The sequence below is a fragment of the Nuphar pumila genome, chromosome 5 (genome assembly GCF_984573655.1).
Source record: "Nuphar pumila chromosome 5, dmNupPumi1.hap1.1, whole genome shotgun sequence".
NCBI classification, from domain to species: Eukaryota; Viridiplantae; Streptophyta; class Magnoliopsida; order Nymphaeales; family Nymphaeaceae; genus Nuphar; species Nuphar pumila.
The window spans coordinates 6,880,094-6,893,730 of record NC_143253.1 but is presented as its reverse complement, the minus strand read 5'-3'; the positions used below and the strand labels follow the sequence as shown (position 1 = coordinate 6,893,730).

Below are 13,637 nucleotides of genomic sequence, written 5' to 3'. Positions count from 1 at the left end.
GTAGGAAAGCTTGATGAAGAAGGCAGAAGTAGTGTTTTTAGCCAAGGACAATGAAAACTCAACAACGGGTCATTGGTTCAGGCCAGAGAAAAAAAGTGTTATACTCTTTATAAGATGCAAGGTAAGGTATGCAAAGAACAATTGAATACAACTGAGGACTTTCCTATTGATTTGTGGCACAATCGGTTAGGCCACATGAGTGAAAAGAGCTTACAAATTCTTGCTAAGAGGGAGCAACTTTCAGAGTTAAAAGGTACACATCTAAACCCATGTGTTAATTGCTTAGCTGGTAAGCAACATAAAGTATCTTTTATTAAAAATGCTTTTATAAAAAATCTCACATTTTGGAGTGAGTTTATATTGATGTTTGTGGTCCTCTGAGAACAAAAATTGTTAATGGTTTTACTGATGTGAAAACTTTCAGTGGTGCACTTTATTTTGTTACTTTTATAAATGACTTCTCCAAGAAGGTTTGGGCATACCCTCTAAAAACCAAAGATCAGGTTCTTGATGTATTCAAGCAATTTCATGCTATGATTGTGAGGGAAACAGAAAAATAACTGAAATGCATCAGGTCAGATAATGGTGGCGAGTACACAGGTCCATTCCATGAATATTATAAAATTCATGAAATTCGTCATGAGTTGATAGTTTCAGGTACCCCACAACACAATGCAATTGTAAAAAGGATGAACCATATAATTGCAGAGAGAATCAGGTGTATGCTTGCACGGTCCAAGCTGCCAAAGGAATTCTGGGGTGAGGCTTTAAGGACAATAGTTGATATGATCAACTTGTCTCCTGCTCATGCCTAAGCAAATGATGTTGCAGATAGGGTGTGGTCAGGAAAGGATGTGTCCTACAAGCACTTGAGGGTATTTTGATGCAGAGCATTTGCACATATCTTCCAAGGAGGAGAGGTCCAAGCTTGATGATAAGACGAGGCAATGTATTTTTCTAGGATATGATGATGCTGAATTCAGCTACAGGCTATGGGATCAAGAGAAGCAGAAGGTATTCAGATCCAAAGACGTGATATTCTTTGAAGACTAGATATTTGAAGATATCAAGAAAGAGGTGTCAATTCAGACTTCTGCACGTGAATCTATCAACTTGGATCCAGTTACTCCTTCAGTGGCACAAGTTGAAGGAAGAGCAGTGCAAAAAGATGATGCATATGCTGATGTTGATTTACCTGCAGATCATGTTGAGTAGGAAGAAGTTGGAGAGCAACCTTCTCTAGAACCCCAGCTGAGAAGATCTTCTACAGAGTCACAACCTTGCAGAAGGTATTCTCTATATGAGTATGTAATGCTTACTGATGTAGGTGAACCAGAGAGTTACAAAGAAGCACAAGAATATGAGCAGAAAGAGCAGTGGCTAATAGTTATACATGATGAGATGAATGCATTGTAGAAGAATCACACTTATGACTTGGTAGAACTACCAAAAGGTAGAAAGACCTTGAAGAACAAGTGGGTTTTCAGGTTGAAAATCCAAGAACAATGTTCTCAACCAAAGTACAAAGCTAGATTGGTTGTGAAAGGCTTTCGTCAAAAGCAAGGTATTGACTTTGAAGAGATTTTCTCTCTTGTTGTTAAAATGTCTTATATTCGTGTTGCTCTAGGTATTGTTGCTAGCGTGGACTTGAAGATTGAGCATCTAAATGTGAAGATTTCTTTCTTCCATGATGATTTGGAGGATGAGATATACATGGAGCAACTAGAAGGCTTCAAAGTCAAAGTTAAAAAAAATCTTTTCTAAAGGTTGAAAAAGAGCTTGTATGGGCTGAAGCAATCTCTAAAACAGTGGTACAAGAAATTTGATTCATTTATGACTGAAAATGGATACAATAAATTGACTTCAGATCATTGTGTCTACATAAAATGGTTCAGTGAGAATTTTGTTATTCTCTTGTTATATGTTAATGATATGCTTATCTTTGAGAAAGATATGTCTATAATTGACAGGCTTAAGAAGGAACTGGGTAAGACCGTTGCAATGAAGGACATGGGGCCAGCAAAGGAAATATTGGGCATGCAAATGTCTTGTGATATAAAAACCAAGAAGATATGGTTATCACAGGAGAAGTACATCGAGAAAGTCTTGAATATGTTCAGTATAAACAATGCAAAGTCAGTTGGTTCTCTTTTTGCAGGTCACTTTAAGCTGAACTCAGAACAGAGTCCATCAAGTGACGAAGAGAAGGAGAAAATGAAGAAAGTTTCTTATGCTTCAACAGTCAGAAGCTTGATATATGCGATGGTATGTACGAGACCAAACATCACATATGCAGTAGGTGTTGCTAGCAGATTTCTTGCAAATCCAGCAAAAGAGCATTGGGCAACAGTAAAGTGGATCTTTAGATATCTCAGAGGGAGCTCCAAAGGTTGTTTAAGCTTTGGTGGTAGACCACCTGTCTTAACAGATTACACAGATGCAGATATGGTTGAAGATATTGATACGAGGAAGTCCACATCGGGTTTTGTACTCACTTTTGCAGGAGGAGTTGTGACATGACAGCCAAAATTGCAAAGGTGTATTGCTTTGTCTACTATGCTCTTACAGAAGCTTGCAAAGAGATGTTATGGATGAAAAGATTCTTGAAGGAGTTGGGTTTAGAGCAAGACAAGTACTTGGTGTACTGCGACAGTCAGAGTGCCATTCATCTCACCAAGAATCCAAGTTTTCACTCAAAGTCAAAACATATAGATATCAGGTACCATTGGATCCGAGATATGTTTGAGAAAAATTTGCTTTATCTTGCAAAGATCTCCACAAATGATAATTGCGCAGATATGTTGACAAAGACCTTATCGATGGAGAAACAAAATACATGTCGGCAATTGAACGACATGAACTCCAGTTGATTAGATGTATTGAAGTACCCCTTGGGCTAGAGGGGGAGATTGTTGAGTCCAGCCCTATCCCTCATTAATGATATGAGGAAATGGAATAACCACCCACTGCTTCTCATTAATGTAGGAGAAGTTGAAGGGTCAAAACCCCTTAGGTTTCTGGAATGAGTCTAAAAGGCTCACATTTAGAAGGTTCACATCTAGAAGGCTCTATGCCATCTATAAATAGGGGTGCAGAGGTTGTGTGGTAGATGAAGGATGGCAGAATACTATGAACAGAGTGACAGTATGCAGAGAGAAAAGAAGTAAGAGACAGAGAGTAGAGAGAAGAAAAAGAAGGAAAAAGGTTTGTCACCACACATTAATCTTCAGAGAGAGGTGTTTGTTGTGTTGTGGGTTTTGACTCGGGTTGTGCACCCGGGAGATAATCTTGTATTCCTCTTTTTGTGATTTCTTTGTTGTTATTCTCTTTAGCTTTGAGCAAGCAATTGGACGTTGTACTCTCTACTTTTATTATAGTAGATTATTTTCTTTGTGCCCCATGGATGTAGGTCGTGTTGACTGAATCACGTAAACCCTCGTGTTGTGATTTAATTGTGTCTTTATTAGATCCTATATTGCTTCCGTGCATTTTTTGTTATCTTCATTTCTTAACAATTGCAGGATATCTCTAGGCTCTCTGTGACAAAGCATGAAGATCAGAAGGCTTCATAAAACGAGTTCACCTCTAATGATGAAAGTTGTGATGGCTTCATTTCAAATTCCTTTAGTTAATAGCAGAACTGGACAAGCTCCCCGAACAACGATCCTTCTCTTTTCATCAGATTCAATGGCTCATCGAATTCCACAAGTTGCCCTTAAAACCTATATGAAAACTCTCACTAATATAAAGAACCTAACAAGGGAAATTATTGTTGGCCTGTAACAACTGCTATGGCCATGAGGCCTCAACCTTTGGAACTTGGAACCCATGCATTAAAAAGTAGAGAATATTGAGCAGCAGAGAGAAAGTAGAAGAGGAGGAGGATTTGAGTTAAACGGCTTGCTTCAAGGAGATTTATACACTTTTGAAAGTGTGTTTCTTTCATAGTGTTGGGCTCTATTTATAACCTTCCTTGGGCTGCAGTTTCAGCCGAAGAAACTCATTCTTCTTGGCAACCCATTGGTAAAAGAGAGTGGGCCCACTAACTCTTCAATGCATGGGTTCCAACGGTTGAGGTTTCGTGGCCGAGATGTTGGCCTGTAACGGCTACTATGGCCATGAGGCTTCAACCATTGGAACCCATGCATTAAAGAGTTAGTGAGCCCACTTTCTTTGATGCATGGGTTGCCAGGATGGTTGAGCTTCTTGGGCTGAAACTGCAACCCAAGGGAGGTTATAAATAAAGCCCAAAACTACGAAAAAAACACTTTCAAAAGTGTATAAACTTCCTTGAAGCAAGCCGTTTAACTTAACTAAATCATCCTCTTCTACTTTCTCTCTGCCGTGCAATATTCTCTACAGTTATTGATGAAGATACATATAACCAAAGGCCCCCTTATTGATCAAGATATATAGAACCAAGGGCAGTTATGAATGGTGCTCCAATTGCTCCACTGAAAAGAAGCCTGATCATAAGATGCACTTCTACAGATTAGGTTACGTCATGGTCACCAATGTCGGCACTTGCCAAATATTTTGGAGGGGTTTTCTCAAGAGAACTTTAGAACAGGTGTTTTTTCAGAAAAAAATTGAATTTCCTAAATAAACACAGTGTTACAATATTAAACTGAAAATAAAATATTTCAGAAGACCTAGACTTCTAAAAAGATATTGCAAAATTATGACAGTGTCTTGGTATTTATAACAATAAGATTATCAATATTTGTCCCCTTTTGGGGTTTGCTTGAAAAATCGTTCAAAATGAAATGTTTACAAGATATCACTTTTTCTTGTTTGATAGGCAAATAAACCCAGTGGGATTCGAATCCAAGAACAGTATTGATGTTGACAGCCAATGTAAAATCACTGATGCCTACTGTAAAATCATGGAACTCAAATAACACCTAAGCAGTAACCGGCTGACACCAATATGAAGAGAAAAGTATTTTGGAAATTTCAAGATTCCTGTTATTAGTGATGGAAAAAGAAGAAATTTCTGGAACGAGCAGAATGCTGGCAATATTTTAGCAAAAAATCTCCATCATTTCTGATGGCATTGATGAACCAACCATCAAACAGAACAGGTTAAAAAGAAAAGTAAATCCCCAGCCCAATGTGTAATGCATGCTTGGGAATCTCCATTATCATGATGGTCCATCTTAATGTTGTAGCTATTTTAGCCTTTCATTGTCAAACTGACAGAAAGTTTCCTTTTTCAAACCAATGAATTTAACGTAATGCATAAAGACTTACTGTCACTTATCGCAAGTACCATTGTACGACTACTCACTTGGTATCCTGTGTGCAACAGTGATGACGGTGCGATTGGCAAACTCGGTCATTATCGTCTTCTGAAGTATTGCATGTTGGACATTATGGGTTAAGGGTCCAACCTACAGTGTAACCTGGTTTGACAGCCATTAGCACATTAGTGGTCAAATAATGGGGTTAGTGGGTGGGAGTTATGTGAACGTGAAGAGACCACATTCAGGTAACTGCCTCGTTCTCCCATTATATAAAGGAGTTCGGAGGCTACAAAGATGAGTTATTCGTAGCAATGGTCCTGCCAAAAAGAATTCCACATTCTGATATCGTGGAAGGGTCCTGCTCACCGACGACTTGTTTGGCCTGGACTCATCGTGGGCGTCGTCCGGCTGAAAAGAACGCCGAGTTCCCTACACGACCACGTATAGCTGAATGCGTGCCGTGGATAACCCAATGTTGGCCAAAACCCGAATTCCCTACACGCGTCCATGGTGAATTCAGGTACGCTTCCTGCATTTTGTTTCACAGGATCTGCCAACATTGAATCTGTTGCATTGTCAAAGGACGCAATTGCCTCATCTAGCACCAATATCTTGCTTCTCCTCAGTGACGCGCTCCCCAAGCAAAACAGCTGCCTTTTTGCACCATGCTTCAATTTGATCCATCTTCCACCACTGCAAAATTACAATGTTTAGTGAAAGCTCTTATGCTTCACAAAATTTAAATCCAACTACCATACCTAGTGCAGCAAGCCCATCTTTGTTGTCTTTCATAGTTTCTCTCTCAGCTGACATTTACCAAGAACCTGTGAAGACAAAGATGAAATTAAGTTGTAAAGTAGAAAGCAGAGATGACAACAAAACAATTGAAAAAGGACTATATTGCAGTTTCTCGGTGTGAACAAAAAACAGGAAAAAAGAAACCAGCATCTGTCTATTAGATTCTGTATTTAAAAAAAAAAAACAGGCAACAGAGGGAAGAAGATAGGAAAAAGGAGAGAGAGAGAGAGAGAGAGACTAAAAAAAAGAGAGAAGGATTGACATCAGTGGCAACCAACATGAAACTTTTGCTACGTCCCATGAAGATCATACCCCAGAAGCAGAGGCATAAGCTATGTTACATGGACATTTCTAATAGGATAATGCACCTGTCTCGGTGCTTGTGCGATACTTGGACACTGATTGCTTTGTGTCAAGTGAAGTCAACTGCACCTTGGTTCATTTCTATCCCAAAGTGGATTCAGTTGACTTTAAAGAAGCCCAGTTTTATCTATATTATATAGATAAATACATAAAATGCACACACAAACATGGATATATATATATATATATATATATATATATATATATATATATATATATATATATATATATATATATATATATATATATATATATATATATATATATATCTGCATCCATGCACCCATTTTTTTTTTAAATTGCCTTCTAGCACCCTCCACACCTGCAACTGTTTCTGCATCCGCACCTATGTGACCACATATCTTTTCTTTTGTCAATAGCAATCATTTGCACAATGAGTGAGTTTTTAAAAGGGGAAACATAGTAGTTGATAAAATTCTGTAATACACGGTTCACAGGAATGCGAATTTTAAAAATAAACTCAGAAGGGTTAAACTGAAGTAAACAGTGTGAAAATATCCAGAATGGTACTATCCAATCAGCCAAAACAGAAGGCAAAGTAGAAAACGAAATACTAAAGCAAGATAAAACATCCAGAATGGCACTATCCAAATAGTAAAAAATAAAAGTTGTAGTAAATGTCGTCATTAAAAAAAGGCACAGTAAATGAATACTCAAGCAAGAACAAGAATAATACCTCCCAGATTTCATGATCAGAGTGGGTTGGGTCTTGAGGAATGACTCCTAGTCGTGAACTTAGATCATGTAAACCAATGGCAGAGATGTCAAGATCATCTATGATATTTTTTCCCCCAGCAGGCTCAACCAAACGCTTATAAAATGCAGTATTTTTGTTTTGGTTCTTTGTCAGTGGAAAATATACAAGCATTGATAGGTTCCATTCAGTGTAAGCGAGATGAGCGGCATATATGTGAAGTGAATACTTTTCCCTGACTTTAAAGTCTAGGTTCTTTGTCCAGTGGAAAATAGATAACATTGACAGGTTTAGACTATTTTAACAGATAATTGGATGCCAATAATGCAGATTTCAATGATAAACAGAGAAAGATAATAGCTTAGATAAAAGAAAATATTGGTCACACTTGATTGTTCTGCACTCGATGCATCTAGCGTGATTCCTTTATTAGGAATTGTACTACGAATTGATTGGTTCCTCATAAAGCCATGATAATCATGAAATTGGTACGTTATGCACCACTGATTAGTTGAACTCTTAACAACATGCCCACACAACACAACCCTATGAGCCAAGTACATTTTGCCTCAAAATAACTGAAACAAGTGCCATACCTGATGTCCCCTTTAGATATCTCAATATCCACTTCACAGCTTCCCAATGCTTTGGTTCGGGACCCGTGCCGGGGGAGGCCCCAGACCCCCTCCCTGCAAGGGCAAAAACTATGAATCAGGCTCCACAACTCATCAGAAAGGACTAGCATTTCTGTCAATGAGTTCCAAAATTTTTGCAAAGAATCAATCCTCCTCCTTGAAAGCTCTAATAGCCATAGCTCTTGATATGGACTTTGATAAGTGATTTTCTACCACTAATTTTATCGTACCATTGATCCTCATCAGTTCTTTTGCACTTGCAAAGTAATATCCCTGCCAATTTAGAGTCACATCAGACTCATACTTCTGGAATCACATCTCTTTAATCCAATGTGCAGAGCAAGGTTCAAAATCAACTCAACAATGCAAATAATGACAAAATATTCAGTGAATTACCATTAGAATAAAGAACAGCTAATATTATAATCTGCAATCGGATGCATATATATTCCATTGGCATGGCAACAAATAAGACTGACCAGGTGACAACCGACAACACTACAAGATTACTATATGCAGTAATGGTTGCAAAAACTGCAAATGCTAAAATGAATGGAACATCAAGGTCGACAACGCTTAAATCATTCGAGATCTGCACAGTAGTTCAAAAGGATGAATGAACGAATAAATAATGATCCTTGAAACACATGATGCTCAAAAAGTAACAAGATTATAAAATAATGGGAGGCATATATACTCTTAATAGTAGAAGACTAGGAGTCCTAGGTACAAAGCAACTATTCTTTTCCACCAAAAGTCGTTAAAAAAAAAAACAGTACACAAAATGCATGATGATCTTCCGCTATAGCGTCCTTCTAAAACATTAAGTGCTGCTGCTGTTTCTCTCTAAGAGTGAAACCTCCAAGGTTGTTAAATTTCCTACAGTAGATTCAGCATGCACATAGATGGCACTGCTAAATTCCACAGTCAGAAAACATAGAGCTACACAACCATTCTCAAACTACCGACTTCCAAGGAAGAAGAACAACAACAACTACGCCTTCATCCCAAAACAATTGGGGTCAGCGATATGAACCAAAAAAGAAATTCATTTTGGGTCTTCCACATGAATCCTTTTCCTCCAATCATTTCTATCCAATGCCATGTCCTCGGTGAGGTTCAAAGCATTCATATCCTTTCCTATCATCTCCATCCAAGTCTTCCTAGGCCTACCCCGACCTCTTTTAACTAATATATTTTCCCATTTCTCCAACCTTCTAACTGGAGCATCATTAGGCCTTCGCCGAATATGTTCAAACCACCGTAAACGATTCTCTCGCATCTTATTCTCAATGGGTGCAACACCTACCTTCTTACGTATCTCCTCATTCCGAATCTTATCTTTTATTGTATTTCCACACATCCATCTAAGCATCCGCATCTCAGCTACACTCATTTTTTGAATATGATGTCTCTTGGCAGCCCAACATTCCAAGGAAGAAAAACAACAAAATTCAAATCTCTATATTTTGCATGCTTGTTGTCAATGGATGTTAAACAAGGCAGATAAACAAATCTCTTCTGAGAAAATAACATTCATATAACTGTTTATTGGGATAATGGCATTCATGTGACTATATCCTTATACACCAAGCTATTCATAGCAGTTAACCGTAGATCTGTTCAAAATGATTTTCAACAAGAACAGATTACGAGCTCTACAATAACTGCCACTGACAATAATCAGGAAAATAAGAAAGGAAGTAGGATCTAACTTCCAGCAAAAAAAAATATAATGCACCACAAACCTTTTTTTTTCAGACCTACCCTGCTCAAAATCCTTCCCAGAGACGTTGAATCATAGAAGGTCATTGGTGCACGAAAAAGAGACTTCAATAGCTGAGCAAATAATGATTTTGATGACTGCAAGTCCAAGATAACCACAAAAATAGATCTAAGAAATAGAAAAGCAGCACCACCGAACTCAGCGATTGAGTAGACAAAAATTAATCGCAACATGCTGACATGAGGATTGTGAACATTGGCAGCCATCCACGAATTCTGTAGGATTTGAGTGCCAACAAAGGTGAGATGTGAAAGGGCAGCAGAGGAGAAGTAGAAGAAGCCTTTGTTCTGATTCAAGTACTGAATGTAAGGCTTAAAACCCGTATCGACTCTTTCTTTTTCCTCCTGCTTAATTAGTTGATTAGCCACTGAGACTTTTCCCATTAGGTTTCTATCAACAGATAAACTTACTGATCTCCTTAGCCGAAGAGAATCTATTTTTGCTAGTCTGAGAAGAAACAACACTGGCAAACTTCTCTGAACCCATTGTGTCTTGGTGTGCATTAACAAGGTCTTGAAATTCTGCACTTGATTCCAGCAACTCGTGATAAGGAGCAACACGGATGATTTCTCCTTCTGACATTAACTGGAAGCAAAAATATACAAGTTCAGAGAAAAAGAAAAAAGGTTCTGCTTAAACAGAGGGGAACACAGACTCCTGAGAACTTATAACCTGTATAGGCAGCCAACATGGCTAAGAGGCAAAAATCAATTGAATGGATGGGAGATATGCTTAGTTATTCATGTTTTGCAAAATCCGGATAAAACTAAAAAAGAGGCAACACTCATGGCAAGTTTTGCAAACTACCATAGAAGAAATCAGTACCAAGGAATTCTGACAAATTCTACTGAATCAAAACTATCACTGCATCAAAAAGTGTGTTTAATTGCATCAACATAGAGAAAAAGATCCCAGCAAACCCTTCTACATTTATCTTTAATAATTTTTTGAGTTTATTAACATTGGCTTGCTATGATACTTTGTACTCAAAGCAGTCAACCTGAGAGCCCACTTTTTACTCCTTTTTTATTACTTAAATGTTTTTTTTCTTGTTTCTTTTTCATTTTACTTATTTCTATCCCACGGACTCTCTCTCAAAGAAGAAAAGGAATGTACGAAACTCTCTCTCTCTTGGTAGTAGGTCGGGCCGGGTCCGAACCTGACGTAGCCTATGCAGCACCAGATGTGCAGACAGTACATGTCCCTCCACTTGACTCGGGTGCGTCAGATGTGCAAACGAGCCCATGTGACATATATTTAACGTCACCTCCTATTTTGATTCCTGTCAGGCTTCTTAAATACTTCATGCTTCATGTGTTAAAAGCATATTTTAAAGGATTAATTTTGCTATAATTGATTGTATTTACTATAGTTAGCAAACAACATTTTTTTTCTCACATCTAGCACTATATACGTGATCTACATGTTTTTTGATTAACGGGAACAGGCTTCTGTATCATTGAGATATGACCTGTATATGGGTTTTTAGGCACTTTAAAAATCAACAACTATGAATACATCCATTTTTTTTACTCATAAAAACATGTTTTTTCATTGAAAACGCAAGGGCCAATTACTACTAAATTGTGCATGCTGAATAAATCTATAAGGTTAGATTGAGTAAAAAAAACTCGTAACATAAGGTTTCAACTCGATTATAAGTACAATTGATTATAAAAAATGTTTCATATTTTATATAGCATTGCATAACTTTTAATGAAATACATAAATATTCAAATATGGTCATGATTATGTTCATGAACTATTATTTTAACATTGTACTGTGACTTATGCAAGATCTTATCATAGTTTTACCGATTTTGGTTGCTAAAAACTTATATAAGTCATGTCAATTCGGATTTTAGGAAAAAACCTCTTCCTCATAACTTTAGATACATTTTTTTTATATCTCACAAATTAGGTTAGGTGTATAAGCTTGAGTGAGTTGGGGTGATGCAATGCATTTTATTTTATTTTTGCAGTAAGGTCTCTTATTGATGAAACTTTTAGGAGACAAACCTACTCACAAGTCACAATGTAAGTACCGAGAAATCACCTGATTACCTAATTGAGGCATTGAAGTATGTGGCACACATGTTTGCAATAGACTCAACATTGTCTTCCTGTCAATTAGGCAATTTGATATGTATGAAGATAAGTAGTCTTGTTGAGAGACAATGATTAATAACTACACTCGTTAGTAGCCTTGGAGATAGGATTAATTATGCGAACTTTGGTCTTAGATAAACAATGTGTTCTATATTAGTACCATATATATGTACAGAGTGAGCAAAGCTTTTTTTATACTTGTAACAATAATTTGTGTGAGCACACTATATTAAGGTCAAACATCTAGTATTCTTTTCAATGAGGTCTTAGTTAGTATACTAGTAAAATATATATATATATATATATATATATATAGAGAGAGAGAGAGAGAGAGAGTCATGATTTGCCAAACAAGTTTTAAAAAGAAAAAAATTAGACGTGTTTGTAATTAAATTTTGTTTTTTATATCCCAAAAATATTTACAAAGTCTTGTTTTAACTAAAAATATTACCTAATAAGAGGTGGCATTTCAACTAAGAAAAGTGTGGTTGGAAGTTGAAATCAAATATAACTTTTTTTTATAATGGGAGACTAGTGTCCCAAAAAACTATAAATCAAGGGTTTCATTCTAAGAAGGAGAAATAAAGCAATTCTTTTAGGTAGATTTGTTTCATGTAACCAAGAGTCAAGCCAAGAACTGGCTCATTCAATATGCTCTTAAACCTAAGGTGAACACAAAAACTTGAGTTTAATTCTTGGTGGTTCAAGTTAAAGTGAGTTTATCTAACTTTGTGTCATATTTTTATTTTCAATAATGAATTTATGAGCTTTGGTTGAAAGAAAGGTATACTTTCTCTTTCTCTTTTTTTTATATTATTATTGATTTATATATATTATTTATTCAAATCCATGATTAGATCATATACATATATTCAGGCTAGATCATAACCCAAAATTGAATAACACTTGACATAGTCAGCTTATTGAAGCCCTAACTTCACAATCATATATCATAATTCAATAAATTTTGATGTGTTAGAAAACTTATTCAATTATCTAAATTATGTATTTTTAAGCCAAAGCAAATTTCTCTCATTTCATGTTCGAAATTGTATGACAATCAAATAAATTTTCTTTTAGCATATTTGGTGGCTTATTTAAATAAGTGTGATCTTATTTCTAATCTTAACTAAAATTATATTAATAAATATTGATTATAATTACATGTTTGTTTCTAATTACAAGTACGGATTATTTTAAATTTGATCCATCTAGATATGCTTTCAACTGATTATTTATGATTTTATGTATTAATTTAGAACATTGATTTGGTCGTAGAGATTTTATTTGCATATTTAAATTGACATGTCATATGAATCATGTATAAAAGTATATAATTTCTCTCGTTACTATGATTATTTTTAATAAATAAAATAAAAAATGTATGTGATTATTTTTTATAAAACAAAGTAATGAAATCTATACTTAATTGCAATCATATGTAGATTTGTCATATTTAATTGATAATATTTTTTATAATATTTGAATTTTATTAAGTTGATAGGTTATTTTTAATATCCTAACCTATCACATTTTTCAATAAAAATATATATCTTTTTTTTTAAATGCTCACTCTTGGCTTTCTAGCTTCATGTATTGTTTCTTGCACTCGCCTCTTACTCTCATAATCATAGCTATGGGTTGGGTATATTTTCTTTAAAAAATATTGTTGATTGTACAATGCAATCTTATAAATTTTGGTTTCAACTTGTAAAAAATTAGACACCATAAAGAAGTAATTATTAATTATAAAAACATGACACCTTACGCAACAAGACATCTCAAATGTATAGTAGTCTTCTTTGTTACAAAGAACTTCATATAGAAAAAAAAAGATTCAAGATCAATGACTAGACCAAACCAAAGACCCCAAACATAAAGGTTGCATCTTAAAGTGGTAAAATTTTTCTTAGAAAATTAGAGTATTCATATCATATGAAAAGCTTGAGATCTATGAATATTTGACAAAAATATTATTTCTTCAC

The 13,637-nt window shown here is 35.8% G+C and overlaps 1 pseudogene; it reads right to left on the bottom strand.

The window, feature by feature from the left end:
- Nucleotides 1–3,628: 3,628 nt before the first annotated feature.
- Nucleotides 3,629–10,234, bottom strand: LOC149836622 (ABC transporter C family member 10-like; annotated as a pseudogene).
- Nucleotides 10,235–13,637: the final 3,403 nt, after the last annotated feature.